The 14,853-nt window shown below is 39.0% G+C and overlaps 1 long non-coding RNA gene across 2 annotated transcripts; it reads right to left on the bottom strand.

Annotated features, from left to right (window-relative positions):
- Positions 1 to 4,198: 4,198 nt before the first annotated feature.
- LOC116283341 (uncharacterized) lies at positions 4,199 to 10,506 on the bottom strand. 2 transcript variants are annotated; one of them, XR_004192925.2, is made up of 2 exons: positions 10,367 to 10,506; positions 4,199 to 6,066 (listed from the first exon to the last, which is right to left on the bottom strand). It is a non-coding gene; the product is annotated as an uncharacterized lncRNA (long non-coding RNA). The 2 variants fall into 2 exon arrangements; XR_012058722.1 differs by lacking the exon at positions 10,367 to 10,506 and adding an exon at positions 10,241 to 10,321.
- Between the last annotated feature and the right edge of the window lie 4,347 nt (positions 10,507 to 14,853).

Genomic DNA, 14,853 nt, shown 5'->3' with positions numbered 1-14,853 from the left:
GAGGCCTGTTGTCTGTGATTCCCCTTCCTAATGTCCTTTTTCTGGCACATTTAGTAAATTGTCTCTCAGATGTGCTGCAAAAGGTTAGTAAATTTTCTCTAACTTTACCTCATTAAAAATGCCATTTTCTGTATTTCTTAAATCATTTTACTCTTTTGCCTTTATGAGCCTGTAAGGTCTACTCCAGGTTATAGACTTTGTCAGCTTGGGGATAGCAGGTGGGTTCCATCTGGCGGGTCAACTCTGGACAATTGTGTCTCCCTTGGAGCAATGAAATGGATAGACAAGTTCTGAGATGGCTCCTGGCTTAATGGAGTGTCTACAGGGGACTAGGGGAGGCATAGCCACAAGATGACACTTCTGTCCATCTCTGTGGCCCAGCTTCTTAATCACTACTACATGTCTAGCCATCAAAGTAGAATAATCTGGAGGGATTCAAACACATTGTTAGAGAATCTTCAGATGGTGAGACAGATGTCTTCATTTTATTAAACTGAAATCCAGTAGAGATAAGAGCCAGCAGTGTTGATTTCTGCTTGTCATTCTTAAAAGTCAGCCAGGATTCTACTTTTATTTTCTCAACTTCAAGTGACTGGCCCCTGAAGTAAGAGATTCAGGAGCAAAGGTCATTAGAGCTCTTCAGCCACAAGGTGGAGAGGCAGGAGATGAGGCAGGTCAAATCCAGAGTGGCAGTGAAGCCTGGGAGCCATTGCTTTGGCAGTGTAAAGTCAAGATCCTGGTCTTCTGTGAGCATTGGTTTATATATCTGTAAAGTGTCACTGATTTCTTAAGGATGAATCACTGGAAATAAGATATGTATTTATATCTTAAAAGGTAAAGAATATTTGAAAACCACTAGAATTCTTTTTCCTAATGTTAACTTAGACGAAGTCCATTTTTAATGAACTCAATGATAACACTAAAAAAATAATTTATTTGAATTCCTTTAGAAGTGGTTGTTCAGTTTTCTTCCACCAAATGGCCTGCTTCCTGGGAATCTAAGGAGATGGTCTATGCGTGAAGAAAAAGAAAAATCCTCAAAAGCTTGATAGAAGCTTGAAGAAACAAAGGTTGAGTGGGCCCCTGCCATGTACAGAAAAGGCTCGAGACCAGATGGACATGATTATCCCAGAATACTGTCCCCAAATCGTTTACTCTTTCTCTTACTACTTTCACACTGTACAAAGGCACAGAAAAGCACTCGTTCTATCTGTTTCAGAGACCTCGCAGCATCAAATACTTCACTGGTGCTTGGATGTCTTCTCCCATCATTGTTGGGGGGTCTCTTCACTGCAAAGATTTGAGGTGCGTGTGTATGGTTGCACCTGAGACATCCATGAAAATCTAGGGAGAAAAAGAAATTACCAGTATGCCAGTGTACAAGTGTTTATGCCATTTCAATTTTTTTTTTTGCAGAAGGCTACAATTCTTTTTATTTTTTAAATGCTTTTTTATTGATGTATAGTCAGTTTACAATGTTGTGTCAATATGCCATTTCAATTTTAGAGCATTGGAAGTAGACTTTTAAAATTAAAAGTAGCCCAATGACTTTAAATATCTAACTCTTAGTCTTTTTTTTTTTAATAAACTACATAAATGAAACTGGACTCTTTATCTCAAAAAAAAAAGTGGATGGAACTGTGTCATTATCACAAGGTGACTTTTTTCAGAGACTTTCACTTACAACTTTAAAAAGAGTGACATTCAGTAAGAGCTAAAAGCCTCACATTAGTCGCTCCTTTTTGAGGCTCTCTTGAATGTGGTCTCTGATCATGGTGTTTCCGGATAGACTTGCTTTATTAACAGCTGCCCAGCCGACCGTTAAAATGACAAGCAAAGGGCCACATGGCGGGCTTGGTGCACATAGTGTAGCACTGACAGGAGAGACGACAAAAAAGGTTTCCTCCAGTCCATTACAAAGATGCCTCTACACCTGGGAGCAGAGGGAAAACCTTCAAGTTAAAGCACAGAATAGTCTTTGAAACTCCAGGAATTAGAAATGGACCTGTGAAGTTATGGTCCCAGATGAATCAAAGTGATTTTAAATTAGTATTAGAAACCTAAGAATGCAAAGCTTGTAAAAGGATTTGCTACAGTAATGCTTCAGTTATTACCTCTTGTAGATGGATTAAACTGTCATCTTTGTGAGGTTCAGTGGACATCCTTGTATAGATGACATCTTCCATCATTCTGTCTTTAATTATAATCAAACCTAGATTATTTATACTAATGTAGAGTTAAGATGGGTGACAGACAACTGTAGGTAACATCCCTGGGATTTATTTATTTATTTATTTGTAACACCTTCATTGTGGTATGGTTCCTGTAAACTACACAAATTTCAGATGTACAGTTTGATGACTTTTGATAGATGTAAACACCAATAAAACTACCACCACAGTCAAGATAGCTAACATTTCCATCACTCCCCAAGTGGGGCAAATTTTGAATTCCCAGTTTATCCCTTCCCACCCCCTTTACTCCCTGGTAACCATAAGTTTGTTCTCTATGTCAGTGAGTCTGTTTCTGTTTTGTAGGTAAGTTCATTTGTGTCCTTTTTTTAGATTCCACATATAAGCGACATCATTTAGCATTTTTCTTTCTCTTTCTGGCTTACTTCACTTAGAATGACAATCTCCAGATCTATCCATGTTGCTGCAAATGGCATTATTCTTTTTTATGGCTGAATAGTATTCCTGTATATATATACCACATCTTCTTTATCCAGCCATCTGTCAATGGACATTTGGCTTGTTTCCATGTCTTGGCTATTGTAAATAGTGCTGCTGTGCACATTGGGCTATGTGTGTCTTTTCAAATTATATTTTCCTCCAGATATATGCCCAGGAGTGGAATTGCTGTATCATATGGTTAAGTCTAGTTTTAGTTTTTTGAGGAATCTCCATACTGTCCTCCATAGTGACTGCGCCAATTTACATTCCCACCAACAGTGTAGGAGGGTTTCTTTTTCTTCACACCCTTGGCAGCTTTTATCGTTTGTGAGCTTTTTAATGATGGCCATTCTTACTGGTGTAAGGTGATACCTCATTATAATTTTGATTTACATTTCTCTGACAATTAGTGATGTTGAGCATCTTTTCATGTGCTTGTTGACCATTGAGATGTCTTCTTTGGAAAGATGTTTATTTAGGTTTTCTGCCCATTTTTTGATTGGGTTGCTTGTTTTTTGATATTAAGCTGTATGAGCTATTTATATATTTTGGAAATTAGTCCCTTATTGGTTGCATCATTTGCAAATATTTTTTCCCATTCTGTAGGTTATCTTTTCGTTTTGCTGATGGTATCCTTAGCTGTGCAAAAGCTTTTAAGTTTAATTAGATCCTATTTGTTGATTTTTGCTTTTATTTCCATTACTGTAGGAGCTGGTTCAAAAAGAATATTGCTGTGATTTATATCAAAGAGTGTTCTGCCTATGCTTTCTTGTAGTTTTATAGTATCTGGTCTTGCATTTAGGTCTTTAATCCATTTCGAGTTTATTTTTGTATATGGTGTTAGAGACTATGTTCTAATTTCAGTCTTTTACAGGGAGCTGTCCAATTTTCCCAGTACCACTTGTTAAAGAGACTGTCTTTTCTCCATTGTATACTCTTGCCTCCTTTGTTATAGATTAATTGACCATAAGTGTGTGGTTTATTTCTGGACTTTATCCTGTTCCATTGATGTGTCTGTTTTTGTGCCAGTACCATACTGTTTTGATTGCTGTAGCTTTGTAGTATAGTCTAAAGTCAGGGAGCATGATTCCCCCAGCTCTGTTCTCCTTTTTCAAGTCTCTGTGGCTATTCGGAGTCTTTTGTGTTTCCACACAAATTTTCACATTTTTTGTTCCAGCTCTGTGAAAAATGTTACTGTAATTTGATAGGGATTACATTAAATCTGTATATTGTTAGTATGGCCATTATAACAATATTGATTCTTCCAATCCAAGACAAGGTTTTCTTTTAAAATACCTATTATTGTTATTCTCACAGAGATCAAATTCTGTAGTGCAAAGTTTAAGAAAAATAAATGTGAAAACTGCTTCTTTGACGCAGGCCTTTTAAAGACCCTGTTCTTAATTAACATGAGCAACAGTGAGTTGGACTCAGCAGTAAATGCTGCATACTTTGATGAAAATAATAATAATAATAGTAGTAGTAATAAAAATAATAATAATACATAAAAGTACAACAGGCCCATGTGTTTTCTTGTTAACTTTATTCTTTGAAATAGTTTTAAATTTACAAGAAATAGAAAAGAGAACAGAATTCTATGAACCCTTCACTCGTCTTTCCCCAGTGGTGACACCTTTTATAACTAGTGCAGCATCAAACCCAGTAAATTGACTCTGCCACAATACAATTAACTAGATTATAGATCTTATTCAGTTTTCACCAGTTTTTACATGAACTCATTGTATATGTATGTATGTGTAATGTATATGGTTTTATGGGCAAGTTCTACCACACTTTAAAGAAATGGATTATTCCAGGCATATATTAGAGTGTACAACATGGAATGTCAACATGTGGTCAGTTGAAATTGACTGTGAATTGTAAATTTGATATAAATACAATTCTATTTTTGCTACTGAGAATTTACAACAGTATAGTACTTTTAAAGTTTGCTTGGTTCTTGAGTTTATTTTTATTGTTCTCATTTTGCCACAGAAGTAAACAATATCTTTGAAATAAATGCAGATCTTTTTTATATCATTTAAACTGAAACATCATACACCTGAAGCAGATAGAAGCATCATTTGGTCTGTGGAAAAGTTTTGTTACTAAAGGATTGTTCAAAAGATAGTTCAAAAATTTCAATCTGGGAATCTTATTTTCAAAATTAAATCTCAAGAGAGATCCAACTTTGTTTTAAATAAAAATCAATGAATTAAAAACTAACCCCCAAACAATAATTCAAACATTTGTTGCAAACTTAAGGCATGTCCAGTGACACAGTGTATCAACCCTTGGCTACAATAGAGAAGGTGAAAAAAAATTAAACAAATAGGCACAATAATTGATGGGTGATCAAAAACAGACCCATTTTGTAGAGGATCAAAGCCTGTGACAAAGAAAATACAAATGCAACAATCGAAAGCTGTCTGGGCAGGGTCTGGATGTTGCTGAAGCACACACGTATGCAAAGGTACATCGCTGCAACTAGAGAAGATTCCAGTGACTGTACTGCGGCCCGTTACACCCAGGTGAAACCGCTGCCAGCACCGTCATTTGCATATGTCGTGCTCACTGAAACTTTCCCCAGGGGGCTGCCATCATGTTCCTCATTTGCAGCGCCGAAAAATAAAACCTCTTTCAGTAAAGAAGTAGTAAATTGGAGGGCTAAGAAAACTTATGCTGTCTAAAACCACTCAATTTTTAAAAATTGAACATAATATTTAGTATGTTAGTAGAAGAAAATTATTAATGTTAATGGTACACATGGGTTGACTAAAACTTTTTTTCTCAGAATTCCAGAATTTTCATTATTATATACAAGAACAACAATTTCATATGGTATAAACTTTTCTAGAGAACAGAAAAATAGGAGGACATTCCCCAGCTTGACTCTGAGGCCCACACAACTGTGACACCAAAATCAGACAAGGAGCATATGATAAAGGAAAATTATGGGACAGTCGTTCTCATTTATCTACATGAAAAAAATCCTAGACATGGTAAAAGCATACTAGATCCAGTAACATAAAGAACAGAAACTACATTCTGACTAAATTGGGATTATTCTAGAGATGCAGGAGTGATTACCATTAGAAAATATCTGAATGTAATTAATCACATTAACATGGGAGAAAAAAGTACAGACACTTCAATAGGGACACAAAGAACATTTGATAAAATTCCACACTTATTCATTATTAAAAGGAAGAAGAAACACTTGGCAAAGTCATGGTAAGAAACAGAAGGGAAATCTGTTAATATGAGTAAGATGACCTACTCAGAACCTACACCTAACATCGTAATGGTGAAACATTAGAAGCATTCCCTTTAAAATCAAGAACAAGAGAATGGTGCCTTTCTGCCACGTCCATTCCAAATGGTTCCAACGGTCCTGGACAGAGCAGTAAATCAAGAAAAAGAAATAAAGAATAGAAGGATTAGAAAGGAGAAAATAAAACTGTCATTATTCACATCAGGCTGTGTACATAGAAAACCCAAAACAATCTATATAATTATCAATATAATTATAATAATAAATTATAGAGGTAACCAAGTTTAAATGTAAGGTTAATATTCAAAAGTCAGTTTCATTTCTATACACAATTTCTATAACACAAGTTAGAAATTGTAGTTTTAAAAGAAAAACCAAACTAATAACAATAACAAAAACAAAACAAGGAGTACCTGTGAATAAATTTTACAGACGATGTGCAAGACCTTCTCAGAGAGTACTTTTAAATGTTATTAAAAAACATTAAAGATTATTTAAATAAATGAAAAGATATACCATACTTAATGGAAAGACAGATTCAATGTTGTGAAGATATCAGTACTGTTGTAAGAGTTGTAAACTTGTAGACATTGTAAAGGTAACAGTTTTCACCCATTTACGTATACATTATTTGCAATGCTTGCCAAAATGCTAAATGGCACTTCGTTAGAGAAATTTGATAATTTGCTCCAAAATATATGTAGAAAAGAAAAGGACAAAAATAGTAGATCAGAAGATGATGGGAGGACTTGACTTACCAGATCTCAGAACTTACTATGTCTGTGGTAATTAAAACATTGTTTAGCTAGATGTAAGGATAGACATATTGTCAGTGGAACTAAAGAGAGCCCATAAAAAGACTCACACCTACGTAGAAACTTAAGTGATAGAGTGTTAACACACCTGCAGGAAAGACAGGCCAAACCGTATCCCCGTCTCATGCCTTACATAAAATTGATTCTAAGTATTTTAAAAGCTTTAACTATGTAAAGTAGAACTTTAAAACTTTTAGAAGGGAATGAAAGAGCATTTTTACAGCCTTCAAGTAGGGAGATTCATCTTAAACAAGACAATAAATCTTTAACTATAAAATATCCAAAATTATGATGTTAAAATTAAGAACATATATTAACAAAAAGTATCATAACATGAAAGGAGAAGCCATAGAAGCAAGAAGATATTTACAACATATAATTGACAAATGGTCAGTATTCAGGATTTTATACAAAAATCTAAAAACCTAACAAATGAATAAAAAAGATAACCCAGTGGGAGTGGGGGTGGGGAGGAATAGGCAAAAGATTTGAACAGGAATTTATTTCACTGAAGAAAAAAACAATAATCAACAGACTTCAATAGTAATCAACATCAGTAATCAGGGAATTGCAACTTAAGATCATAATGAAATATTTTACACCTGTTAAGTTTAAAAAAAAATAAAAATGTAAGACATTTGAATCAACAGCTATCATTGAGAATGTGTATTAATGGAAATTTTATCTCCTGCTGGAGGGTGTAAATCAATTTACCCATTCTGAAAATCGATATGGCATTGTGTTGTAAAGCTGAACTATGTCAGTGGCTGTGAACTGTCGCCCAGTGTTCACATCTATCCTTCCTTTACTAGTAGAACATCCCCAAGTTTTAGCTGAACATATGGCCACCCAGTTACAGAGTAAATTCTTGAGTCTCTGCAGATAGGCGTGGCTAAATGACTAAGTTCTGGCAACTGGATGTGAGAAGTGATTCATGCAGCTTCCAAGCCATTTTTTTAAAAGATTCCAGATTCTCTTTCTCCTGTGCCAATGGCTGGGACACAAAACAGCTAGACAGCTGCTTTGACTTAGCGAAGGAAACCTCGTGTTGAGAGGAACAGAGCCAGTGCCCCAGCCCAGAGGCGTGAATGGAATGGAATCTGGAAGAGCCCAAACAACGTAAATGGTGTATTGGTCATTTTCTCGTTACCACTGTACCATCATTCATTTGTGCATTTTTCTTCATAACTCATGTATACTGGTTTGTGTGCTTCAAATATTGTAGAATGCAAAGTTAAGGGAAAATATAAAGGAGAGGCTTTCTTTTTGGCCTTCTACAAATCCACATTCTGTAGAGCACATGTCTCTGAACGGTGAGCTCCGTCCCTCCCAGACAAGTCAGAGAGACTCCTGGGCTGCACCCCGAGGCTCATGTCTCAACCAGATTCCTGGGGGCCCCTCTTGGGAAGCCAACCTTTCTGCCTCCGTTTGTTCATGTGATTAAGAAAAGCACTGATTATTAAGCATCTCACATGTACTAGCCCAGAATCGCCTCTACTTTCACCTCAAAGATCCAGCCCTAATATTTCAGTCCTTAATGTCCCCTTTGGCTTGCCAGCCCCTTCCTGTATTTCCTTGGCTAATCCCAGTTTTACAAACTTTGGGCTACTTATTACCCTCTGGCTATATCTGTATCCCTTCCTTCAGTTCTTGTCCACAGTCCTCTCTGAGACCTTTCATTACACCTGGAACAGAGTTCTCTTTTTCACAAACCAATTCTGTCTCCCTTTTCTTTACTAAATTCTTTTCTCCCTGAAACCCTTCCTGACTAGCTAGAAGGAGATTTGAAATCTCTTCACCTTAATTTTGCTCATCATCTCAAGTGTATATTAAAAACATTTTTGTTTTCAATAACAAAATTTGGCAGACACAATCTACAAAGCATCGCCAAGCTACTCGGCAGAAGAGAGGGTAGATTTTAAACTAAGGCTGCCCCCTAATATCTTGACAGGTAGCTGCTGGCATCCAACTAGGTCCTTCGTTTTAACCACCTGCCTCCAGTCTAGTAGCAACAATACCAAATCCCACACGAGAGGAAGGAAATTCCTCCTCCACTAAGCTGGGGCTCATGAGGTGAATTGTGATGAGTTCTTATCCATATCCAAATCTCATTGCACCTCCACTGCCTCATACTGGTTTTCTTTCCCCACCCACTCACCTCTCTTTATCTTATGGGCTATCTCAGTTTAGTGATGGGTAGTGTCCCGTTCACCTAGTTCTCGAGCTTTATCCCACCCTACCCTTAATTTGTGACTCAATCTCTCTAGCAAGATTTCTGTGGACAGTTGCCCCAGAAACTGGCATCTCCATCCAGCTGCTGGAACTCTCTTCCCTTTCCTCATCTCTTCCCCAGACTGACCCAGCAGGTAGCCTGGGCCCTGGCCTCGGGGCTCATTCCTCTCCTGTCAGAATATAAACCCTATTGTCCGAGCCAAGAACGGGCAGCCACCACTTTTTACATTCCTAACTATTGACCAGCCTCCTGGTGGGTTTGGCATTATTTTTAAAGCACTTTACAAATATCATCCATTACATTTACACAATCCAATGAGGAAGATACTGTCTCTAGACAAAAAAACCCCAAGGTTTTGAGAGGTTATCTTGCTAATACTTGGTGGAACAAGGATTCTAATCCTGACAAACACCAGAAGCCTTAAAATCTTGAATTCCATGCTGCAAAAAGATAAAACTATGCAGTGCAGAAAAAAAAATATGCAGCTTGGTATAGTGACAGATGTTAACTAGTTAGACTTATGGTGATTCCACAATATATACAAGTATATACAAATATCAAATCATTATGTTGTGTACCTGAATCTAATAAAATGTATATATTAGACATACATACATACATACATACAAAAAAGCTCAAGCTATCAAGTCTCACCCAGTATGAAATGGATAATTTGAATAGCCTTATAACTAGTAAAGAAATTTAATTCATAATATTAAAAACTGAAAAAAGAAACAATTTCTCCAGTCCCTGATGATTTCATGGGAGAAGCCAAATACTTGAAGAATTAACACCAATTCTGCACATTTTTCCAGAAAATAGAAGATAAGGGAATACTCTCCAACTTATTTTATGATGCTGGTATTAACTTCATACCAAAACTAAACAAAAATGATGCCAAAAGAAAACTACAGATCAGTGTCCCTCATAAAATGTAATCACATCCTCTTCTTGCGTGTACCCAGGTACATGAGAATTTTGACTCCTGCATGGTCCTTCCCTAGGTTCCCCTTCCCTGCCCAGCCTCTCCATGACCTCTCCCACCAGCCTGTGTCGGCGTCTCACCCCCTGCAGAAATGGGCCTTGGTAGCACAAGAGTGCTACCCCCTTGGGCTTGTGAACTCTGGGAACCTTGTCTTGAGGTCTACCCAATCCAAGTGTGGGCAGAGACAAATACCTAGAATTCTTTAACTTGGGATTTTATGTGAAGATAGCAAAATGATATACTGAATGACTGAACACACACTTAGAAATGAAAATTATACATAGTTTGTTGTATGCATGTAAAAGGGCATTTTCATCCAAGACCAGAGCTGAGGAACCTTAGAACTCATGACCTCTGACTCAGCTGCAGAGTACAAGGAAGACTCACCTCTTAACTGCCAGAGAACATTGGGGAAGTTGTTAACTGCCACAGAGAGCAAGGTGCAACTGTATCTTTCAATGCACTTGATGGAGCAGGAGCTCTGTAGGGATGTTTGAAACCAATATATATTCAGATACTTCTGTTGGGCTGAGTGTCCCAAAGGAAATCAGATTGGAAGGAAAAAATATAGGAGTCCTGAGAGAAAAATCCCTGTGAATAAAGACGGAGCAGGGCAAGGCACGTCTGCCAGAATGTACAATGCCCTGTGCATCCCTGAGCCAGCGTCTCTACCTGCCTACGCCCATCCTGTCCCCTTCCCCAGGGAAGGAACGTGCTCTAGAAAGGGGGAGGGCTGTGGTCTAGAGGAAGAAACTGTCCCTTGCTCCAGTATGAATGGAGTGGCAACCCAGAGGAGGTGGGCAGCAGTGTGGGAGTGGCCCGTGTGAGATGAGACCAGAGGGTGGAAGGGTGGGTGGGGGCAGAAGGACTATAAAGCACGTGGGCTTTTCTGATGTTAAGTCACCATGCTGCCTTCTAGGTACTTTTGGAAGAAAAGTGAACTTATCTTCCTAGAAGTAGGGATAATCAGATAATGAAAACACTTTAAAATCCTGTGGAACACTTTGGAAGAAGGATCACGAAGAGGGGAAAAATAGGATTTTTGCTGGGAAAAGAAGTGGGAGGGCAGAGCAGGGAGAATGGCAGGGTCTCTGTGAGTGAGGAGCAGATGCCCTCGGTGGCAAATGAAGCAGGCTTTAAGCTGAAAGATTTGTAATGGGTGCTGGTATGAACCTGGAGCTCTTTCCCCTAAGGGATGGATGATAACCCTTAGCCAGGGTGCCCAGGCTGTGTCCTCTTCCTCGTGTCTCCTCTGTCCTTGTCCCATAGATCACATCTTCACCGGCTGCCCCCTTCTTGCTTTGTGCCCTGATTTCTGAGACCTGGGCTTGGCTTAGGCAGCTGCAACCGCCTCTGTGTCTGGTGTGCTTCCCGTTTATTTCCCAGCAGCCTCTGTACTCCTTCACTAGGTTCTGAGGTTTGCTGTGGCCACAGTGGGCTGCCCTCTCTCTCCCGCCCAAGTCTGCGCTGCCTGTTTCTGTGCTCTCTTTGAAATTGCATTCTCTTTGGGACCCAGCTTCTTCCTACATGCTACAGTGATTAAAATCCAGTTCAGCAGCTGAATACCAGCTCAGAAGGATCCCTACTGGGCAAAAAATGGGGATCCAGTTTAAAAATTTCAGCATAAATTCTAGTTCCTGCTTAAAATTGGAGCTGAAGTGTTCCCCCCTAGTCCAAAGCATGGACACCAATCCATTCCTTATGCAGCCAAAGGCTGTGAGCCTGTCTAGCCTCTCATCCCACCCCCTTGCCATAGTAGCTGATGGTAAACGGATTTTGCCAATTTTGTGCCTATAATTAACGCAAACCTCCCCAGAGCACGTACTCAGACTTAACTGCCCACCTCTGGGCATTTTGCTTCGTTGTTTCTTAACTTGCCACGCAGTACCCTGATAACCTAACCTCTAGGTAACCTGGTTACCTACCTGGTCAAGACTCTTCCCCTCCTTGTACCTTCAGAGGGGACCCAGATAACAGAAGTCTGGCTTCACAGGAAGAAGGAGCTGGAAAGTGTAGTCAAGATGTGAACTCCGAAAGTCAGTTGAAGTTAAGAGGGAAAAACAGACATCATAGGTTCATATAGAAAGGTCCGGAGTTTGGAAATTCAGGTTTCTGGAACTGTACCCGGGATGGAAGGTTGACATCTTTGGCAAAGGCCCTATGATGTTAAGGAAAGCACTCAGCTTCTGGTTCTTATTCTGCCTGATGGAGTGAATTTGAGCAGGTCACTGACTTTCTAACCTTGGTTCTTTATCCAGATTTCAGGGAGGATGGGGGAAAAGCCAGAGAGGGTAATCCCTGGGAACTCTGGGGTCTTGGAGGTCCAGAGGCAGGGGCAGGAGTGACCAGCAGGAGGTGCTGAGATGCTCAGGCTGCTGTCTTATGGCACCTGCCACATCTGTGTGGCCTGTGAAAACTCTTGATGTTGACATTTTCCTCAGCCCCCTGATTTCTGGAGCTCAGTAAACTGCTTGCTCCTAGGAATCTCAGGACCACGGAAAGAATCCTGAGATTCCTTGACTTACCCAACACAGGGCACGTCTCCTTCCCTTTTCTTAGACCAGCATGTTGAACAGCATTGAATAGAAAGCTTCCGAGCTGTAAAAAGACATTGACGTCCAATGTAAGAGCAGCCTCATTTTGTCATCATTTTTTCTCTTTTAATTTCATTTTTAACTCAAAAATCATTTTTAATTAAAAAATGTATATGTGATGAGGTGAATCGCACTCTCCCGCTTAAAACCTTAGATGATGCCCCATTGCCAGTACGTTAAATCAAGCTCCTTGGCAGGAAATTCACAGTTCTTCACAACCCGGTCCAAGCCTCTCTTTTCCAGTGTCGTCTCCTGCCACTTGCTATCACTGCAGCACTCTGGCTTCTTCGGAGAGCCTTGAACATGCTGAACACTCTCATACCTCTATTTCTGCTAACGGTGCTGTTGCTTCCCTGTCCTCTGCCTCTAAAACACGCCTCTACCGTGATTTCTTCACCGTTGTCTTGCTACCCCGCTACCTCTTTCCTCTTTGAAAGGTGCCTGTCCTCCCCACTCCATACTCCGGAAGTCTGCTTCACAAATTCTCATTTCTGCACACAGCCTTATTGTTTAACTTTTGTCTGTGTCTTGTCTTCCCAACTGTTAAAACTTTTAGGGCAATAGAGATGGTTCTCACACTTCGTTTATATTCTCTTGTTGCCTTACACAGTACACATGCAGCTGTTCAATAACTGCTGGATTAAAATACAGGAAAAGAAAGCATACAAACCAACCTCTTTGAAGATGTTCCAACCTTAAGTTTTCTTTCTAAACCTGCCACATTTCTCTCGACCAGGCACTTTTCTTCCATCCATGTAGATCCTCACTGCCTTCAGTGTTCAAGTTGGTGGATCAGCACTGTTGGCGCTGTTGCATGTGCAACTCATAGGCAGGATGTAACTGAGGCCTCTTCCAGACATTAATGAAGGAGAGCAGAAATCTTCTGGACATGGCTTTCAGGACGCATGAGTCTTGCACATTGAGGTTAGGCCAAGACATCACACAAGGAAAAAACAATGAGTTGCCTGAAGCTATGCCAACAGTGAATCTATCTAGTTAGACTCCATCTAGTTAATCTTATATTAAGTAGGTAGACAGTATTATTCAGAGTTTAAAATGGAGTTTTTGAGAAAGTTGACAAAGTAGATCCTCAGTATAGCTTTTATTTTTCTGGATGTCTTTTAAGTGACAAATTATGTCTTAGAAGTCTTAGTTTATCTGCCTTCTCAAAAGAAATCCAGCTGAGTTTCCTTTCCAGTGATTTCCCTCAGGAATAAGAGATGAGAAAGATTTATTATAGGTAATCGAAAAATTGAAAGCAGAATGATTTTTAAAGTATTAAGGAAAGCTAGTGATAGCATTTTAAATCATCCTTACCAGCTATTGCTAGAGCATATTTTTATAAATATTTACATAACATAGGTAATAGTGTACATACTGTATGCCCTTAAGTTTGAAAGAAAAATAAACTTGAAATGAATACTGTACTTTTCTTAACTAAAGAAAACCTTCAATCCCAAGCTAAAAAATTCTACAAAATCATTAAGACTGTGCTGGGGTGACCTTTACTCTTATTCTTTCCTGGTGTTCTTCAATCTTTCAAGATAGGGAAAAAAAAAAAAAAAGAACTGCCTAGTTAGGATAAGTTCATTCTACTGAAAAATACAAATTTTTCCGAAGCCAAAATAAGCCATACATTCAACCACCCATCAAGATCTGGGGATTGTGAAGATTCCTGGTTCTTGAGCTGTTACTTATTTCTTAGAAATATCAAAAGACATCAGTTCTTTTATCCTTAATGTAATTAAAACCCATTTGATTCAAAAATGCCTTGAGAGGTAGTCATGCACATGATAATCACATCCTAAATCTGTTCTGTCCTGTACAGATACTGGGCAGCATTGCAGAAATTGTCTAAGACAAAGGGTTTTTAATCCTGCAGTGAGGTTCCACTGGATGAAATTTAAATGATCAAGAAGACTTTCAACTTACAATTTCCATCTGATTTTTTCATCTTATTAGTGTGTAACTTCAGAAATGTGGACATTGAAGGATAGTATACATATTATCATTTTTACCTGTAGTTCTCTCCTAACTGCTCTTCCAAATCCCCTGTCCCTTGCCCTCTGATCTCTTCTCTGCAATGCAGGCCAAAGTATCTCTGTCAAATGCAGATCATCACGTCACTTCGCTACTTCAGATCCCCCAAAGGTGTCCCGTTACTCTTAGGATGAAGTCACAGAGGTCCTCCATTGCTCTCAGGATGAAGTCCAAATTCCTTGTCTTGGCTTTCAGACCCTGCTGGACCGCCCTGGCTTATCTCTTCAGTTTTCTGTCTTC

This window comes from Vicugna pacos, chromosome 14 (assembly GCF_048564905.1).
Source record: "Vicugna pacos chromosome 14, VicPac4, whole genome shotgun sequence".
Lineage (NCBI taxonomy): Eukaryota > Metazoa > Chordata > Mammalia > Artiodactyla > Camelidae > Vicugna > Vicugna pacos.
Note: the sequence above shows the minus strand (reverse complement) of the source record. Positions and strands in the feature narration are given on the sequence as shown.